The sequence below is a fragment of the Lutra lutra genome, chromosome 12 (assembly GCF_902655055.1).
Source record: "Lutra lutra chromosome 12, mLutLut1.2, whole genome shotgun sequence".
NCBI classification, from domain to species: Eukaryota; Metazoa; Chordata; class Mammalia; order Carnivora; family Mustelidae; genus Lutra; species Lutra lutra.
The window spans coordinates 10,721,749-10,742,118 of record NC_062289.1 but is presented as its reverse complement, the minus strand read 5'-3'; the positions used below and the strand labels follow the sequence as shown (position 1 = coordinate 10,742,118).

Genomic DNA, 20,370 nt, shown 5'->3' with positions numbered 1-20,370 from the left:
AGTTTTTGTTATAAATATGTGCTTATTTAAAATTGAGACTATGAATTGAGATTACCATATGGTTACTTTCTTTTTCTTTGGTCTGATAAGGTACAGAATAGAGAGAATAGATTCAATAATACTGAGACATGCTTGCATTCCTAATGTATGCACACCACTTTGTATGTATAAAATACATAACAAAAACAATACATAAAGTGTAATCTATATTATATATTATCTATGATATATGTTGTTGGTAGTATAAATGTTATACAGAATATAAATTCTAAGTTATACAATATAGACTATATAGCATATGGTGATTTCTAGCTAATATCATATGCAAAATTATTCTACTATTTCTTTCCTACACTGTCTTTTTTGGCATTAGGATATTATATCTATATAAATTGAGTTGAGGAATTGTCATAATTTGGATTACTGTATTGTGTTTTATGAGAGTAGATTTAGCTTTAATTGATTCCAAGTATATTTTATTTTTATAATTAGTTGAATCTGATTCATTTTTAATTTTTATGACTAGAAGGAATCAAAGTTGCATTACACACACCAACAAAAATTTTGTCTAAACAAATAGAAAGGGGAGCGTGGGCGGCTCAGTCTGTTGGGTGTCTGCCTTCAGCTCAGGTCATGATAGAGCCCTGTGTTAGGCTCCCTGCTCAGCGGGAGCCTGCTTCTCCCTCTACCCCTGCTTGTGCTCTTTCTCTCTTTCTCTCAAATAAATAAAATTTAAAAAACAAAAACAAAAACAAGCAGAAGGAAAACTTCATTTATGTCAAGGGTCATGCTCTGTGTGTGTGTGTGTGTGTGTGTGTGAATTCTATATGTATTGAAGACTTAATTATAATTCACTTAGATATACCACTGATCCACCAATTAGAATATATAATATATATCACAAATTTCCTTTATCATCAGTTTAATCTTACACAGCTTTCAGATAATATAGAACCAGTAAGTAATGACTTTCAATGCTAAAAATAATAATAAATTTAGGAAAGTAAAAACTTCAAAGAATGATTAGTAAGGTGCACTTTTGGAGATTTCTTTATTTTTAAAAATGTTTGTTTATTGTAGAGAGAGTGTGAGTGAGGGAAGGGGCAAAGGAAGAGGGGAAGGGAGAGAGTATCTCAAGCAGACTCCCCACTAAGCACAGAGCCTGACATGGAGCACAATCCCATGATTCTGAGATCATGAGCTCACCCAAAAATCAAGAATCAGATGCTTAAATGACTGATTCACCCAAGCACCCCACTTTTGGAGATTTCTTGATCTGGGAAATAAATCATGGCAGTTTGACAAAATTACCAGTTACCATCTATGTAAAGAGTGAGAATTTCCACAATCATAGCAAAGTGAAGCATTTTTTGCTTCCACATTCCACAATCCAAAAACATTATTTGGATAAATATGAAAGCCTACCAGCTAATTATTCTCATCACATAAGTGGTATCTGACAAATTAAATTTATATATCACCATAGAAACAAGAAAAGAAAAAATATTTTTCTTCCTCACAACAACGCATCCTACTGTCCCAAGAGCTTATTTCAGAATTATTTATTTGGTTTTCAATTTCCATTATGCATATATTATTTTGTTTTTCACTCGTTGAAAATCTTTTTAGCTACTGCTTACTACAGTAAATAAAGACACAGTTGCACTCTATTTGACATTTTTTTTTGCTGATGTTGTATTAGTAGCTACATAATACCTAGTCAAATATATCATCTAAATGTTCCCTTCTCCAATTATCAATTGCTTTCAGTACATATTCTTTATAACTATAATAGCTATAAATGTATTCTACCATCAAAAGTAATACTTAGTAAGCATCACTGCCAAATGGTGTGGAAAATATAATTTTGTATTGAAAAAGGCATAATATAAACATGACTTTTTAAAGACCTAAATCTTAGTGAATGGAAAAAAAATTTAAAGTCATACACTCTGGGGCGCCTGGGTGGCTCAGTGGGTTAAGCCACTGCCTTCAGCTCAGGTCATGATCCCAGGTCCTGGGTTCAAGCCCCACATCGGGCTTTCTGCTCGGCGGGGAGCCTGCTTCCTCCTCTCTCTCTGCCTGCCTCTCTGACTATTTGTGATTTCTCTCTGTCAAATAAATAAATAAAAATCTTAAAAAAAAATTAAAAAAAAGTCATACACTCTATGTGTGTGTGTGTGTGTGTGTGTGTGTGTGTGTAGAATCAATGCAAGACTTAAAATGTTTATAACCACATAGTACCTGATTCATATGAACTGGTTAAAATATTAAAGCATTTTAGCTGCCATGCAAAAACACTTTGATAATTGTAGTAATTATTTTTTTAAAACATGAACAAACATGACAAAACTATTATTTTGGAGATGGTTACATTTTTCCTCTTTAAAATTTTCATTACTCATGAAGAGAATCCCTTTTTCTTTACATAAGTGTCAAGTAATCAATAACTTGGTAAATTCAGTCCCTCGATTTCTAGGAAATGACTTATTCACCTTATTCACATTAGAGTTAACCGCAAAGCTAAGTAAAATGTAGATTCCATATTCCACAGATTCTGATTCACCATTTAGGAGATTTTAACAAGCTCCAAGATGATTATAAGGCAAATGGTCCAAGGATAACACCACCACCACAACCATTACGTATAACATATATTGGGGGCTTACTTTATGATTATTACTGTACAAAGAGTATGCCATTCTTTAACTGATTTCTCTTACAACAGTTCTATGGTATATGCTCCATTATTATTGATATTTCATAAATGCAGATAGTGAGCACACAGAAGTTAACTAGATTTGCTTAGCTATGTAATAATTTGTCAGGCTGGAATTAAATCCAAGCAGATTACTTCCTTCAGAGCTGGTTCCCTTAACCTTGCAGGAAACCATTTTCCAGGATATGGATGCCATTTTGGAAAGAAAAAAAGAAATATATGGGTAAATAATGTCCAGGGTTTATTTCTAGGACAGTGGTTTCCAAATTTTCATATTTATTCTCCTATGAAAAAAATGCTTAGGGTAAACTCCAAAATTATAATACGTATTTTATACTAATCATTTACTTCTACAACTTTTACCACCATAAAGATATTTCATAAAAACATACTCAAAATTGAAATATAAGAGTATGAGGTAAAAAAACATCAATATAAATAGATTTTTTTTATATTTTGCCACAGCTCAGCTGATGGTCTTGGGCACACTCTACATTACCTACAGGAGACTACAAGGGAGTCACTTGTCTGGAGATTGCTCTGCACGGTGGAGGAGCACAACATGGCCATTTTGAGTATTTCAAGTCCATATCTCCCACCTTATCCTGCTTTTCTCTCTCTTTAAGAGAACAATTTGCATGGGTTCTCAGACTTTTACTCTATGTTCTGATTATGCAATAGTAACTTTCTGGTTGCCAAATTATACCTACAATAGATGGTTCTTATAAGTAATACAAACTGAAAATAGGAATTAAGTCAAATGAACTGTATAATTTCTATCTGGTTCTTTTTCTTAATTATAGTACTTAGTTAAATCTTCATTTAATATTAATATTAAATTAGTGTTGACCACTCAGGAGAATCTGTATAAAATGTAAAGATTTGTGTCTCTATAATAATACAGCTGCATGACACTAGTCTAAGTACTTAAACACTCAGATTGAGTTTCTCCAACTGCAAAATGAGATAGCATACGTAACTTCTAGGTATGCTGTGATAAGTCACATAAAAATAACAAGCTGGACCTGAAGCATATCAAATATTCAATAAAGGTAGTTATTATTATACCACAAAAACATGGCATTTATTTAAATATTTCTAATCCCAGATTTCTTTGGAAAATTCTAATTAATCTCTTCCTAAAGTGCAAAAGAGAACCACTACTAAGTCCCCATTGCTACAAGAATAAAAATAAAAGAAGTGACTGTAAATACACACACTTTAAATCATTCAGGTAAGAGCTCTGTCCAATTCAAGGCAATTGGGAATGGGAAATATTTCCTAAATATTACAAATAACTTCAGGTTAATACACCGAAGGCTAATGTGTACAGTTTCTATTATATGAAATGTCAGGATCTGGTAGGAGAAAGGAGTAGAATTGTGTATAAGTAGTCACGGGACCTAAGACATTTTAGAATATCAGAAGAATAAACCATTACTATATAGGTCTGTTGTCACATCTTAATATAGAAAAGTTGATTTCCATCAACTTATAAGTTGAAGTCTCTTTCTTTCTCTCTCTCTCTCTACCTACCTGTCTGCCTATCAATTTTCTTTAATAGAGAAATATATATCCTCAAGAGAAAAACTATAATATCTGAGGATCTCTAAATCAATCACCTTGGTCATTGTCAGAAAAATATCTAATGAATTCCGATAGTATTCAGTCTCCATTTGCCACTCATACAAAAAGACTTCCCAAACAATTTTTATGTTCCTTATTCTTATATATACATGAGGTTCCTTTTGGGGAAAGATGTCAGTTGAAAGAAAAAGTCCAAAACAAATAGAAAACATAAAAATATAACTGAAAAGAAGCATAAACAAATGCCAGGAGTGGTAGAGAACAACAACAACAACAGAAAGGAAGAAACCCAAAAGCTCCTTAGATAAATAAGGGACTTCCTCAATGAAAGGAGTATAGCTTGCTTTTAATAAGAGTGTTTAGAGAACAGGAACTGTAATTCCTGGCTATTTTTTAAAGTTATGTATAGGAGGAAATTTTGAAAGGTAAATTTGAAGAAAAATCTTTATCAAAGCAGAAAAAGAAAGCATGGGTATAGAAAATAAGATAAAAAGATGATTAGGGTATTAATTTAAAAGACACAACATAAAAAAAATAAATCTCAGGGAAATGGAATAAATGTTCATTCACTCCATATTTTTCTCATCCAATCTACAGAAAAATGCAATCTGGCTTGTCCCCCCAATACTACAATGCAACCAATCCATCCAGGTCAAGAGGGGGATTTCTTTAACAAAATTCAATACATTTTTTTCTTTATTTTTTGAAATTAACTTTATAGTGGCATAGCACATTGTTGCTTTCACCATAATTGCAATTCCCTTTTTAAGAATTCTCTCTCGGGGCGCCTGGGTGGCTCAGTGGGTTAAGCCGCTGCCTTCCGCTCAGGTCATGATCTCGGAGTCCTGGGATCGAGCCCCGCATCAGGCTCTCTGCTCTCTCGGGGAGCCTGCTTCCTCCTCTCTCTCTGCCTGCCTCTCTGCCTGCTTGTGATCTCTCTGTCAAATTAAAAAAAAAAAAAAAAAAAAAAAAAAAGAATTCTCTCTCTTTTGGCTTGCAAAGCTCTACACACTTTAAGCTTCTTTGTCACCTCAAAATCTCTATTTCATTTTATTGTTCTCTTCCTTAAATACTAAAGATCCATTCTTCAGAAATGCTTTGCTCGTTCTCTATGTGCAATAATATCTGCAGATTTTATGGCTTCACTTAATGTCTATATACCGAAGCACCGCAAAGATTCTCAGCGGTCCATATTTATCTCTTTCGTTATCTATAGATCTATTTTCCAAGATGCATTTCAAAGTCTCATGGCCCACAGAGAAACCCTTATCTTTTATTGCTCATTCCTCTTCATCACTGTTCTTTCTCTCATTGAATGGAACCAGGACCCACTCAAAAACTGTAACTTGAATAAGGAACCCCCCTTCAATGTTTACTTTACCTTCCATACATATTCAAACTTCATTTATGGTCAAGTGTACCTCTTAAATCTCTCAACTATATGCACTTACTTCTTCCTTTTTTAATTAATATATATTATTTCCCCCAGGGGCACTTACTTCTTATAACCTCAAAGCTCTTAAACTATGACTTCTTGTCATGAGCTGTTTCTCATACCAACAAAATAAATTGAAATGATATGTTTAAATTAGAAAATATATTTCAGAAGCGTTAAAGATTTTACACCATTTTATCTACTGAACTCATGTCTGAAAGTCTATCTCCTAAAGAAATAAATCAGAATTTAGAAAATGTGGTGTAAAACACTGTTTATAAATGTACTATTTATTGCATAAAAATATAAAACTAATTTTTTTTAAAGATTTTATTTATTTATTTGACAGAGAGAAATCACAAGTAGGCAGAGAGGCAGGCAGAGAGAGAGGAGGAAGCAGGCTCCCTGCCGAGCAGAAAGCCCGATGCGGGGCTTGAACCCAGGACCTGGGATCATGACCTGAGCCGAAGGCAGTGGCTTAACCCACTGAGCCACCTAGGAGCCCCTAAAACTAATTTTTGAAGACAGTTAATTTTTGACTAATGTTTAAAGAGATTGGACAGGATTATGACAATTATAGTTGTATAATAGAAAGATTTAGTAGTTGACAACACTCATGGTATCAGGTAAGTAAAGTTCCATAGTGAATTGTATTTAATTGGAAAAATCAATGTTAACAAATGAACATGAAAATAGGTATCTTTCTTAACTTGTCACCAAAAGAGGTCACACCAACATCATTGGCAATTTACCTATCACCAAAACTAACATGCACCCTTAGTGCCCAGATTTGGTTTCTCATACCATTTGTCAATTAAAAGAAAAACAAACAAAAAAATACATCTTGGTGAATAACTAAAGAGAAGTTTTAGGAATGACTGAAGCAGAAAAGAATGGACTGAAGAGTGATCAGAGTCTAGAACTGATGAATTCTAAGAAGAGATGAGTCATTCAAAGTAGATGCTAATAGAGGAAAAGCAGAGATCTCTTCACTGGGGAGTATGGATTTAAGAAAGAATGTTTTAAGATAAAAAATGCAGTTTTGGGATTCTGTTTATAGGACAATTAAATGGGCAATAACAAGCAAAGATGTTACAAGGAAAAAATAAACCAAGCACCAAAGTAACCACTCTACAAATTCTGTTTATTATGAATAATATATAAGTAAACAGCAATAATATCATTTTCCTTACACTTCCCCATGACTTGAGAGTTAAAAAATAAATTCAAGAAATTCTAAATTTTAATCTCTCAAATTATTCTGTGTTAAAATGATACTGAAATCAATTTCAAAACTGAAAAAATGAATTGATAAGGAGTTTAATTTAGTATTTCAGTAGTCATTCACAAAAATTTTAGAGTAAAATGATAATAAATTTTGGATCCTAATATGGAATGTCTACCTCAAAGGAGAGGTTTTTAAAAATAAATGAGAATATATAATTATTTCAGTACAAAATATTTTTGCACAAACACCTCTGTGAAAAAAGAATTAGTTTAGTTTCAAAGTATAAAATAAAAAAACTCAATGCTTTCTTAGTTTCTTTATATAAAACATATAAATAAAAAATTCCAGCTTTGCGCAGTGGCAGTATCATAGCCAATGAGGTTTATCTGAGGTGCGATTATTGCTAATTGAAAAAATTCCATATCATTTATGTTTTTGTTTTCTGAATGCAGGTTAAAATAACTTGTGACTAGCCCACATTATTTTTGACTAGTCCACACTTTTAAAGTACATCTTGTTGAATTTATTTAGAGTATGTGATCATGAAAAATATATTTTGAAGACAAAACTTGAAACCAGATGGACTAGCTTAGCAGAGTATTTAATACAACTATTTTACATTTTGGGGTTATCATCTCATGATTGTATGCTATTAGCTATGTACAAAGAATGACTAAGTAATGTATTTTAGTAAACATAATATTGGAAACATCTCACAAGGAAGATTTTTAAAATCTCTTTAACATGAATGGCATGCTTACAGAGTAAGTAAACTCCTACTCCAAAATTCCCAAAATAAGCAATTTGGGTACATCACATTAATTCTTTTTTTTTTCTCTTTTTTAAAAATTTTATTTATTTGACAGAGAGAGAGAGAGAAATCACAAGTAGGCAGAGAAGCAGGCAGAGAGAGAGGGGGAAAAGCAGGCTCCATGCTGAGCAGAGAGCCCGATGCGGGGCTTGATCCCAGGACCCTGAGATCACGACCTGAGCTGAAGGCAGAGGCTTAACCCACTGAGCCACCCAGGTGCTCCACATCACATTAATTCTAAATAAAATGTATATAGGAAAAATTAAAAGAGATACATTTGTAAATCTATAAGACAGTAAAAGTGTACCTCCAAGAGATGGGAATGGGTTAAACATACATATAAATTTCAGGAAGGGAAACCATCATGAATATAATTAATTTGAGGAACAAATGGATTTAAAAAGCAAGATGAAATAGATTCTTTAAGGTTTTGATTCCTTCGTAATTGATGCCAGAGAAGATAAAGATGTTCCTTTCAGTGCTTAAATGTAAAAGCATTCAGTATAGTTTGGTGAATGAGTGAATTGTTTGACTGAAAAGATGTCTTTTTCTTCCTCTTAGAATTTACATCATGTGGACTATGAGCCACTCCATTTATCAATGTGTAGAAAGAGTTAATATGTTCTGTGAAGAGATGATGTTCTTATATAAAATAATCCATCATGTTATTTCTTTAATCCAGTAAGCCTTGCAGCATTCTGTTTCTTAATATGTAGAAAGCAGCTAATTAACAATTTACTAAAATTTGGATACTTAACTTACATATATACAGTGTTAAAAGTGTATTGCTTATTCCTGTTTCCCTACAATGCAAGTATTCAATTATAATACAGTGTCACATAATCTCATAAAAATTATACTTACGATTTAAGAGCTGTGTGTTTTAAACATTTGTTTAATACACACACACAATGACAACATTGCTTCATATCTTTAAAACAGTTTAAATTTAAATTTCATAGAAGTAACTTTATGTATGTCATCCTCTATATAAAATGGCATACAACACAAGAAACAACAGGTTTTGGCAAGGATGTGGAGTGAGGGGAACCCTCTTGCATTGTTGTGGGAATGTAAACTGGCGCAGCCACTCTGGAGAATGGAATGGAGGTTCCTCAGAAAATGAAAAACAGAACTACACTACAATCCGTCAATTGCCCTAATAGATATTTACTCAAAGAATACAAAAATACTAATTCAAAGGTATATATGCATCCCAATATTTGTAGCAGATGATCTGCAATAACCAAACTATGGAAATAGCCCACGTCCACTTATTGGATGGATAAAGAAGAGTCATACACACTGAAAGATTACTGAGTTTTAATGCAATAATGGGGATGGAGCGAGAGAATATTATGCTAAGCAAAATAAGTTAGAGAAAGACACGTAACATTTGATTTCACTCATATGTGGCTTTGTTAAGGAACAAACCAGCGAAGGGGGAAAAAAAAGAGAGAGAGGCAAAACGAGGAACAGATTCTCAACTATAAAGAACAAACTAATGGTTACCAAAGGAGAGATGGGTGTGGAAATGGGTTAAACAGGTGATGGGGATTAAGGAGTGCACTTGTTTGATGAGCACAGGATGATGTATGGATGTGTTAAATTACTGTATTATACACCTGAAACTAATATAACATGTGTGTTAACTAAGTGGGATTAAAATGAAACTTTAAAAAATTTTAAAAATATGAGGGATGGGAAATTATAAAATGGCATAGAACTTTAGTAAATAATTTATGTGGTCTTGATATTATCAAGTGAAAATATATATATATAATCTGAAATCTGTCCATAGACAAAAACAGGCACATGCATATGTGTGTGCATGCAAATACACATACGCATTTTTATAGTCTTTATGACAGTCATTTTTAATGGCTATATATGATTTTATTGTGATAGAGAGCACATTATGTTACTCAATTCATCATTTATAATCCCGTTGTCGTAGATATTCTTCTTTATCTACTTTTAGATTATTTAAGTATGATAAAGTCCCAGGAAAGAGACTTACTGGGTCAAAAATTCAGCTGCAACTTTGGTTGGTTGTTAGCTTCAGGAGTAAGAGAATTTAGTGATTCATCACTTACATACTACACCCAGTGCTCATCACAAGTGCCCTCCTTAATACCTATCATCCATTTATCCCATCTCCTGTCCATGACCCTCCAATAACTTTCATTTTTTTCCCTATTAGTGAAGGGTCTCTTATGGCTTGCCTCTCTCCCTTTCTCTCCCCCACCTCTTCCTCTACAGTCATCTCTTTTGTTTCTTAAATTCCACAGGTGAGTGAAATCATATGATATTAGTCTTTATCTGACTGAAGTCAGTACTTCATTTGAAGTAAGTACTTCATTTAGCATAATACACTCTAGATCCACTCAGGTCATCTCAAATAGCAAGATTTCATTGTTTTTGAGGACTGAGTAATATTACATTGTCACATATGCCCATTTATTATTAACTAATAATTTGGGGTCAAATCCTGGTATGTCTATAGAATTGGTATATTTTACAAATATTGGATAAAAGAAAGAAAATAATCAAAGAAAAACCAATGTCTTATACAGACACAAAGACAAAAGCCTTATTTAGAAGGAAGAGAATTATATCCATCTGAAAAGTGATGTTATGGCCCCCCTTTTTTTTTTCGCCTAATATAGGGAAATGGTTATATTTTGTTTTACTATTTCAAAAGCAAATTCAAGCATTGTCATGAAGTATTTCCTTAATGACAAACAACAATACCATTAAGAAGTTATAGAAAGATGCATGTATATCCTTTTTTTAAATCTTTTTAATGTTCTAGTTACATTTTATGTTTTTCTCTGATTTTCATAGTATTATCTCTTTATCAAAAAAAGTCATAGAAACTTCACTAGAGATTTAAAAAGTCTCCACTAGATATTAAAAAAAATAAAATAGGTGGCAAACTCCTGGAAATAATTTAGTTATAATCCAAATTAAAGACAGAAAATATAGTGGCATTTTCCTTTTTTATGATTTATGTATAATTTGCTCATTTCCACAGAAATGACAGTTCTAAATTTTGCACTTAGAGAAAATTATCTAGGTTATTTTAAGCCATAATTGATGCACCAAAATTATTTCCCACTTTAATATACTATCCTACAAATTTACAAGTTCATTTATCATGTGAGTTCTTATAAAATGTAGATGTATTGATCCTGTATGTTGATAAGTCACTGTCCAATACTAATATTTCAAACCTGACTTGGTATGTCAAAGCAAAGTCTCAGACAATTAAATGCTTTGCTTTCATTTTATTTTATTTATTTTTTATTTTTTATTTATTTATTTATTTATTTTTTTGCTTTCATTTTAAAACATTCCTTGATGATTCTGGATGTCTTTTATTGAGTAATTAGTGCAATGAATTTCTGAATAAACATTTGTTTTACTAATTCTAAAGTTTTTTTTTTTTTTTTTAAAGATTTTATTTATTTATTTGTCAGGGACAGAGGGAGTGAGAGCGAGCGAGCACAGGCAGACAGAGAGGCAAAGGAAGAAGCAGGTTTCCTGCCCAGCAAGGAGCCCGATGTGGGACTCGATCCCAGGACGCTGGGATCATGACCTGAGCCGAAGGCAGCCGCTTAACCAACTGAGCCACCCAGGCGTCCCTAAAGTGTTTTTTTTTTTAAGATTTTATTTATTTATTTGACAGACAGAGATCAAAAGTAGGCAGAGAGGCAGGCAGAGAGAGAGAGAAGAGGAAGCAGGCTCCCCGAGGAGCAGAGAGCCGGATGTGTGGCTACATCCCAGGACCCTGGGATCATGACCTGAGCAGAGGCTTTAACCCACTAAGCCACCCAGGTGCCCCCTAAAGTGTTTTTTTAAAGTGAGACACAAATGCTCTTACTGGATCACATCAGCATTTTCAAGAGGACAGGCATCATTTCAAAAAGAAACTGATTTGTTGTAAGTTGTAAAAAGGCAGGTTTTAGAGCATTTTAGGTGGATTCTTTCTAGTGAGTAGTGATGGAAGTTGAAAACTCTAACAGTATGGGTTTTTTAAAGTGTCAAATATCTTTCTGGTCACTTTGGCAAAAGTAACTCATCTCTCAAATCCAGGAGAATTCAAAAGCAATGCTAGAAGGAAAGGATTCATGTTGGGTTATTAAGTTTCATGTTTATTTTTCATCCTCAATCTGTTATGCCAAAGTAAAGATACAGGTATTGGAAGATCATAAATAATAGAGGAAATTGTCATGACAACAAAATACAAAAGTTCCATTTTCTCATATTTATTATCATGGGTCTCAAACATTAGGTTAGTAGCAATAAATCCCAGTCTAAAAAGAGGTATATGAAAAGACCAATATAGACTTTTAAATCACGTGATACATTTAATTCTATTCTATTACTACTCAGTAACATGTTAAATACTACTCTGTAAAACTCTGAATATAACAATATTTAAGGGGGGAGTGCCTAAATGACCCAGGGGGTTAAAGCCTCTGCCTTCAGCTCAGGTCATGATCCCTCAGATCCTGGGATCGAGCCCCACATCGGGCTCTCTGCTCAGCAGGGAGCCTGCTTCCCCTTCTCTCTCTGCTTGCTGCTCTGCCTACTTGCGATCTCTCTCTGTCAAATAAATAAATAAAATATTAAAAAAAGAACAATATTTAAAGGGTACACGTTAAGAGCATGAATGTCAAAAAATTCAATATCAGTTTATATTTAGTTATACATTATCATCTATCTAATTATATGTATCTCTATTACGACAAATTCCTGAAAGATGGGTCAGATTTTTTAAGAATGCTTGGGAAACATTTATGCAAATCATTTTAAAGCATCTTCATTTACGATAATTTAATTGAATTATTTTTTTAAAGTTCCCAGGAATAATACATTGGAAAGATTCTAAGGGAAAAACAAAACAAAACAAAATATATGAAGAGATGAAATAACCTTTAAGATTTCCAGTCTGTGTATGTGTGTGTTTGTGTGTGTGTGTGTGAGAGAGAGGTAGAGAGACAGTGGGTTTAAGCATAGAAGTATAAATATTTCAATATTTTATTAGGACACAAGTAAAGAATAACTAAAATTGAGAATGGAAAATGAAGATATAATTTACATAATGTTCTGAGACATTTCAGTCATTGTTAAAAAGCCTTGGTAAAGCAGAAAATGCATGTAAAAAATAAGAGAATAAGTCATCTAGAGATGATTTCTAGATTTTGTACACTGGTTATTTGTAAAAATTAAATATTTTAGACTTTCAATTTTATAATGTTTATTCCTTTTGGGGAATAGCTTTATTGGTTACAAAATTTGGTAAACAGAAATGTCCACATTATATAAAAATTTAAATATTTTCAAACTAAAAATTATAAGTACATATCTATTTGCACATGTGTGTACTTAGACAACACATATATATATAACATATATAGAATTTGGAATAAAGGATATTATATGAATGCATATTATTTTATTACAATACTTGATATTGCAAATGTACCCAAAATATAAATTTATATTGCTAAATATGCAAATATTTTACATAAATAATGTCTTCTGTATAGATACATTAGTTCAAAAAATGAATTCTTTTGAGCGACAATATAAATTAACATAAAGAAAACATTTGCCATTCTATTTAGATATTTTTGTTGTTACCTCTTCATGTGTTTTTTATATGCTAGTTACAGACTTACTAAATCCCTTTGGCAAACTTACACTAAAATATTTTATTAAAATTAGAAACTCTATTAAAATTACTTGCAATAAATTAAAACTGAAGCAATATTAAATATCTCACAATTTGCATTTTTGTAATTTACACTTTCATGTCTTTCATATTATTGTGTCTTTCATATCTGACGAATCAGCTTTTTTATTACATGTGATGGATATAATTTATTGCACATTAATACGTGCACGTTTGAATATGTGGTATCTGTATTGATAATTTGCCCAATTGTTCACTTTTCATTAATATTATTATATTCTTAATTACTTAAGCTTTTTTGCCTTAAGACTTTTCTAAAGTTCATAAAAGTTTCAAAGTCCAAACAACTGACAAAAAGGAAGAAAATAAAGTATTTGTATGTCAAATTTGAGAATTGACTGACCTTCAAAGAAACACTTAATTTTATTCAGATATGCGGAAAGCTCCATACCGAATATCGTTTCCTAAGAAGTAAGTTATTAATTGAATTAAAAATATTTACTCTATATTTTCCTTGCATCTTTAAGGTGACCTTATTGTCCATAGCATCTGATAGAACAAAGATAAATACATGATAAATTAAAAACAAAATCCTAGAGGAAGGAAAAAAATAATAGTGATACGTTCTTCCTAAGAAATTTAACATTTTAAATGTTCTGGAATGAGCAACTTTTATTTTCCTCAATCTGAATTGTAGAGATGGCCAACTGGTCTCACAAATATTTATTTTAGAGAAAGTTCAATATATACATTGTGATTTTAAATTTTTTAGAATTTTTTTCTCTTTGGAAGCACCAATTAGCAAAGCACTTTTAAAGTCCTTTCTGGCCCTATATTCATGATAAGACAATTTATATAATTCAAATATGCCTAATTCTCACATCCTTACCTGTGTTATCTTCAAGTTCTAGGAATTCTGCAAACATTGACATTCAAAATTCATGGTAAACACATGAGGAAGAGGAGGAGAGATGGTTCTTATTTTGCTTCCCAGGCTTCTCCTCAAACATGAACATGTGTCGCAGTGCTCTGAGCTGGAGATACTTGCTCGTTTAGGACCACACCACCAGAATGTCACTGCTTACAGAATGCTATTTTGGGTTCTCTGAGTACAGCCATGAACACTGAGCCTTTTGTGCAAAATATCATAAGGGCACTCTGATGTCCGTTCATAGGCTTGGATTAAAATGCAGACAGCTCCAGCAAGTGGTATGAGCCATTTTTTTTTTCCTTCTTCCTAACAACAAGCAAAAGGAAAAATAAAGTACTTATTGGTTTGAGGTGATAAGGAGGGAATTCAACTTCTGTAAGAGAATCCTACAAGTGGAAAGGACATGCCCTCTACTTGGGGATTAGCTGAAGAAACAAATGATCAATTTAAAACAGGCACAAAAGTTACTAAAAAGAGAAGAGCTTTTCCACTCAGCGTCTATGCCTTCTGGCTGCTTCTTAATTCAGTCTTTCTGCTCAGGAATCTAGTAAAACACAGAAAGAGAGGGCAATGTTTAAATTAAACTTTTCTTCTCCTTGGTTTATCTATTACCTAAATACACTTATTTCATTAAATTTATAATTAGATTCTGTTATAGCTATTATTTATTATGAGCTACATAATCCTAAGTTATGTGTTGATTACTAAGGCTGTTTTTAGTTAAAAATTTTTTTTGTACCAAATTAGAGAGGTTCAGAAATAATGAACAGCGTGTAAGGTAAAACGGTGCCAAAATTATGACTGATGTCTAAAAAACTAATATTTTAAGGTTTACATATGCAATTATTGTGAGGAAGCAACCACAAATATCAGAAAGATACAGAGTTGGGACCGTATGCATGTTCATTGCTTTTCATCGTAACAGGGAAGGGTAGTAGGAAAGAAATTACAAGTAATGTCAGTGAGAAGTAAATCGACTACGTGATGTCTAGTTTAGGCTTACTTCATATTTAAATTCACAAAGAACAAGCTTTATTTGTTACCATTTGTTAAATAAATGTTAGATGCCTCTATAACCTGAGTCAAAACCAAAAATAAGCGTTTTTCATTAAGTATTTTTTAAAAATTTTGTCAGGAACACATGAGACCTACCCTCTTAGATTCTAAAGTACATAACACAGTTTGTAAATGCCAGGCAGGATGTTGTACAGCCGATCTCTAGAATTATTTGTCTTGCACACGCTGAGACTTTACACCCATTGAGCAACTCCCCATACCTCCCTGTCCGGGCCCTGTTAACCACCACTCTACTCTCTGATGACTTTAGATACCTCATGTGGGCGGGATCATGCGGTATTTATCCTTCTGTGAGTGACACGTCATTTGCACGATGTCCACTAGTTTCATCTATGTTCTAGTGTGTATGTAGGAATCTAACTTTTTACGGGATATTGTCCCCCGTCTCGATACCACATGAAGCTCCACTCTGGGTTGCAACTGTGCAACCGCACGTGTATGTTCAACACCAGGTTCAGGGCTTGTGCTCTATGGCATGAGGGCCCAGGTGAGCATTCGCTATGCTGATTATTGCATCAGGAAAAGGACAGTCACAACTGCAGAAGTTATACTGAGACAGGATAACGTTTTCTAAAGAACCCAGGGTCGGAACTAATGTATGTCAAGTAGAATACCATTTACAGAAAGGTGTGATTTCATTAAATGGAAGATATGTTATAAAACACCTATGCAAAGTGGCCAACTAGATTTGCTTTTAATATAGACACAACGTACTTCCTTTTCTTTTTTATTTATTTATTTTTTGAGAGAGAAAGAGTGAGCATGAGCTGACAGAAGCAGCAGAGGGAGAGGGAGAGAGGATTAGACACAAAGTTCTTCATTACTTAAGAAATGTTTGTCCTCCCTGGAGGGTAAGAGGGATTAACATCAGACTGGCTGGAATCGAGCAGTCTTTATATCTATGCCATAACCAAAAACGTAGACTGACCTGGACTGATGGCACTAGTCATCATATAAATGCAGGGATTACTAGAACATTTTCCTCACATCAGAAAGAAAAGTAAATCTTTTCTTTCCCATACACAGAAAGAGCAAGAAATTGTGAATAGTGAATGGCACATGACTGTGTAAGAATGGAGAGTCTCAGAATTAAGTACACCATTACACAAATGAGTGTCAATGCTGTAACACGAGCATTACTGGAGGTCTCCACACCACTGAATAAGCATGAGGGAGGGTGGATAATTCCTGAGACACTCATGCTATTTCATATATAGAGAAACATTCTGAGAAATATACAGAAACATTCTGGTAAACAATCGTCAGCTTCCCCATGCAACCTGGGTAGATTCTACAAATGTCTTCTGCCAGAAGGCTGAGGAACAGAGCCTGGTGTTCCGAATGCTGTTAGGTAGGATTGTATTGAGTTAATCTAAATCAAGATTTGAATTAAGATATTATAATTCATCAATGTCCTAAAGAGCCACTGATTCCTTCCTTCCTTCCTTCCTTCCTTCCTTCCTTCCTTCCTTCCATTTTCCTAATGTTTTTTAAACCAAACAATTAAGGAATGTAAACCCACTGACAAACTGAAGACTGGACCAGCTAATGAAGGTCAGACCTTACAGTGGACAGAAGACAAAAGCCACATATTATTCAGGTTCTGACCTGTCGCTAGAAGATCAAACTTTAATCAGAAACTTCATATCTACTTCCTTCACAACATAACCTACTCAGGTGCCTCTAATTAGACACATAGGCTTAGTCCAATCAGCTATGGCCAGGACTATAGCATATAAGGTCTATGTCTTCATCACCATAATCTTGGAGCACACTACTTCTCGATAAATTTTATTCATGAATGGTTTTGGAAAAAAAAAAAAAAAACTCATGATAAATGAAGATAGAAAAATTCAAAAATGTCCAAAAAGGCTTAAATAGAAAGGAAATGTGACACATACATAGAAAGACAAAGTAGAGTAAGTGTAGTTGATCTGATAGCTTCACACCATTATTTATCTAGGTTCATTTGTTCTCTTCTTGTACTTAAGAGTAAATAATCTTTTCCCAAGAGCCCTTAAGACACTCTACTTTTGTCTTATTGGCTAAAATAATTATCTGTCCCCATATCGGAACAAAGTATGCCAAAGAGAAATGCTGAGAACCATTAATCCATTCCTGCACTTAGGCAGTAAGAACTACCTAGTAGAGAAATGGATTGATTTCTCCAATTCAGGGTGGGGTAGTTGGCAACCAACAGTATTCACTATAGACATGTGTTTAAAAAGTTGAAAATAAAAATAATAATTTCTGCTATATATGATTTATAGATGTTATTCTTTACTAATAGTCTAATTTGTTGTAGTGTCTCTCTTGTTTGAAGAGTGTGCATATATCACAATGATAAATGGGAGAAACTAAAATAATGATTAAAACAACAATAAGAGAAAACACTAGCTAATCCATATACTTCAAACAATAACAAATTCTTTTTTGTCAAGCTCAGTAAAACTTGGCTCCTGGTAAAGAAACATTTTATTGAATATGGTAACATGTTATAGTGTCTTAAAAGATTTATCCTTGAAGTTATAGTTGCAGCAGCCCTTAGTTTGATATAATTAAATTTATCTATTTATATATACCCATATTTCCTTCTTTTATTTTTCTTTTCTTTTGTTTTGTTTTGTTATTGTTTTCTTCTGGGAGCAGACCTTGCTTTGGAGATCTGCATCCAAGGAATACCTTTGTTTGGTTAAACTATAACATAAACTGCATCATAGAGGAAATTGGCAAATTAATAGATACATAAAAAATGAAAGTTCCCATTCTATAAAATGTATTTAATTGGCAATACATAAACAACTTAAAATACTGGAAATCAGAAGTATAACCCCAGAAATGTAGAATCATCACCCTTGACCCCTAGCTCTAGATTTATTAGTCAATCATCTATTATTTTTATTTTTGCAAAACATTGTGTTAAAGTTATTGCTATACAAAGACAAATAACACTCTGAACAAACCATTTCCTGAAAACAAAAAGCACAAATAATTTTTAAAGTATCAAACAGGAGTAAACCAAAATGAAAACCCAATAGAATCACATGGGAAAAGAGGAATGTCAATCTTCACTGAATATGTGATGAAATGTGAAATATGTGTCACTTTATCAGGAGCTGATCATAGAGAATTTAATAACTTAACAGCTTGTTTGCAGCCTGAGTTTTACTGTACAACTAGATGTCCTTGTATTGCTTAAGTTCCATGAAATATAATAGTATCTCTAAGACATTTCTGCATTATGAAAGATTTTGCATATATCTATGAACATAAAAATCCTGCTTCAATGATATATACTTAAATTAGTGGTGCACGGGTGGCTCAGTCAGCTGAGCGGTCAACTCTTGATTTTGGCTCAGGTCATGATCTCAGGGTCCTGGGATCCAGTGCAGGGTCAGCAGGGAGTCTGCTTGAGGATTCTCTCTCCCTCTGCCCCTCCCCCTGCTTGTGTATGCATGATCATCCGTGCTCTTTCTCAATATCTAAGGTAAATAAATAAATTTTTTAAAAAATTAACTAAATGTAACATGCTCATTGGAAATTAACAATGTTTTAATATTAAACAACAAGCTTTCTTCACATCAGAATCTGCAAATTAAGAAGCCCATGTGCCAAGTCTACCCAGCCTTCTGTTTTCATTAAAACAAAAACAAAAAACATTTTATTGGAGCAGAGCCATTCCCATTTGTTTACAAATTGTTCAGATTGTCTGTGGTTGCTTTCATGCTATAATGGCAGAGTTGAGCATTTGTAACAGAGGCTCTTGACCTACAAGACCTAAAACATTTACTATATAGTCATTTACAGGAAAACTTTACCAACTCCTGCTTTATATTCATGTGATACAGTGACTTCAAACGTTTATACTGTAGTTTACTTAAGAATTAAATTTTATACTTGATCAATCAATAAATGTATGTAAAAACACATATAAAAATCTATATAGAAGAAATCATCTTATTCTATATTATCTTGTCTGTCACTGAGTTAATGAATCAATATGGTGGAATGAAAGTTTTTTAAAATAGTTTAAATATACTTTATTGCAATGTAGAGTGTCAAGGCATTTTCTTTAGAGATGTTATCCTCAGAATGGGTCTCTGCATATTTTCCCATAAAACACATTCATCATGTGTCTATTTTCCAGTTTGTATCTTAAGAACCAAGAGAGAATTTAAAAAAAGAAAATATGGAGTCATATATGTGCAAAAACCTTTTTATAATAGACTATTTTTAAGAGGCATTTTTGTTTCAAAGCAAAACTGAACTTATAGTACAGAGAGTTCCCATATTCTTCTGGTCCCCACACATGCACAGTCTTTCCCATTATCAACAACACCGGCCAGAGTGGTACACGTATTATAATCAATGAAACTACATTGACGCATCATCATCATCCAAAGTCCATGGTTTACATTAGGGTTCACTCTTGGTATTGTACATGCTGTGGGTTTGGACAAATACACAATGACACATGTCCACCATTACAGTATCATATGGAGTAGTTTCACTGCCCACCAAATCCTCCACGGTGCCCTTTTACAAAACCCCTCCCTCACCCTAAACCCCTGGAAACCACTGATCTCTTTATAAAGTCTCCATATTTTTCCCTTTTCTAGAATGTCCTATAGTTGGAATCATGGTATGAAGCCTCTTCAATTGGCTTCCTTTACTTACCAATATGGATTTAAGATTCTTCTGTGTCTTCTCATGTTTTGACAGCTCATTTCATTTTATCCTTAAATAGTATTCCATTGTCTGGATGCACCCCAATTTATCCTTTCGCCTTTTGAGGGACCTCTGGGCTGCTTCCAAGTTTTAGCAATTGTGAATATAGCTGCTATAAACATACATGTACAGGTTTTTGTATGGACATAC

At 33.2% G+C, this 20,370-nt stretch overlaps 1 protein-coding gene and 1 non-coding gene across 3 annotated transcripts in view; one reads left to right on the top strand and one right to left on the bottom strand.

Annotated features, from left to right (window-relative positions):
• The window catches only part of CDH19 (cadherin 19), a 94,913-nt gene extending 80,395 nt beyond the window's left edge, over positions 1 to 14,518 (bottom strand). For both annotated transcript variants that reach the window (XM_047698319.1, XM_047698320.1), the window contains exon 1: positions 14,374 to 14,518. The gene's annotated coding sequence lies outside the window, so the exon portion shown is untranslated. The remainder of the gene's footprint in view (positions 1 to 14,373) is intronic.
• On the top strand, positions 7,316 to 7,451 carry LOC125082725 (U4 spliceosomal RNA). The gene has a single exon (XR_007122054.1). It is a non-coding gene; the product is annotated as a U4 spliceosomal RNA (small nuclear RNA).
• Positions 14,519 to 20,370: the final 5,852 nt, after the last annotated feature.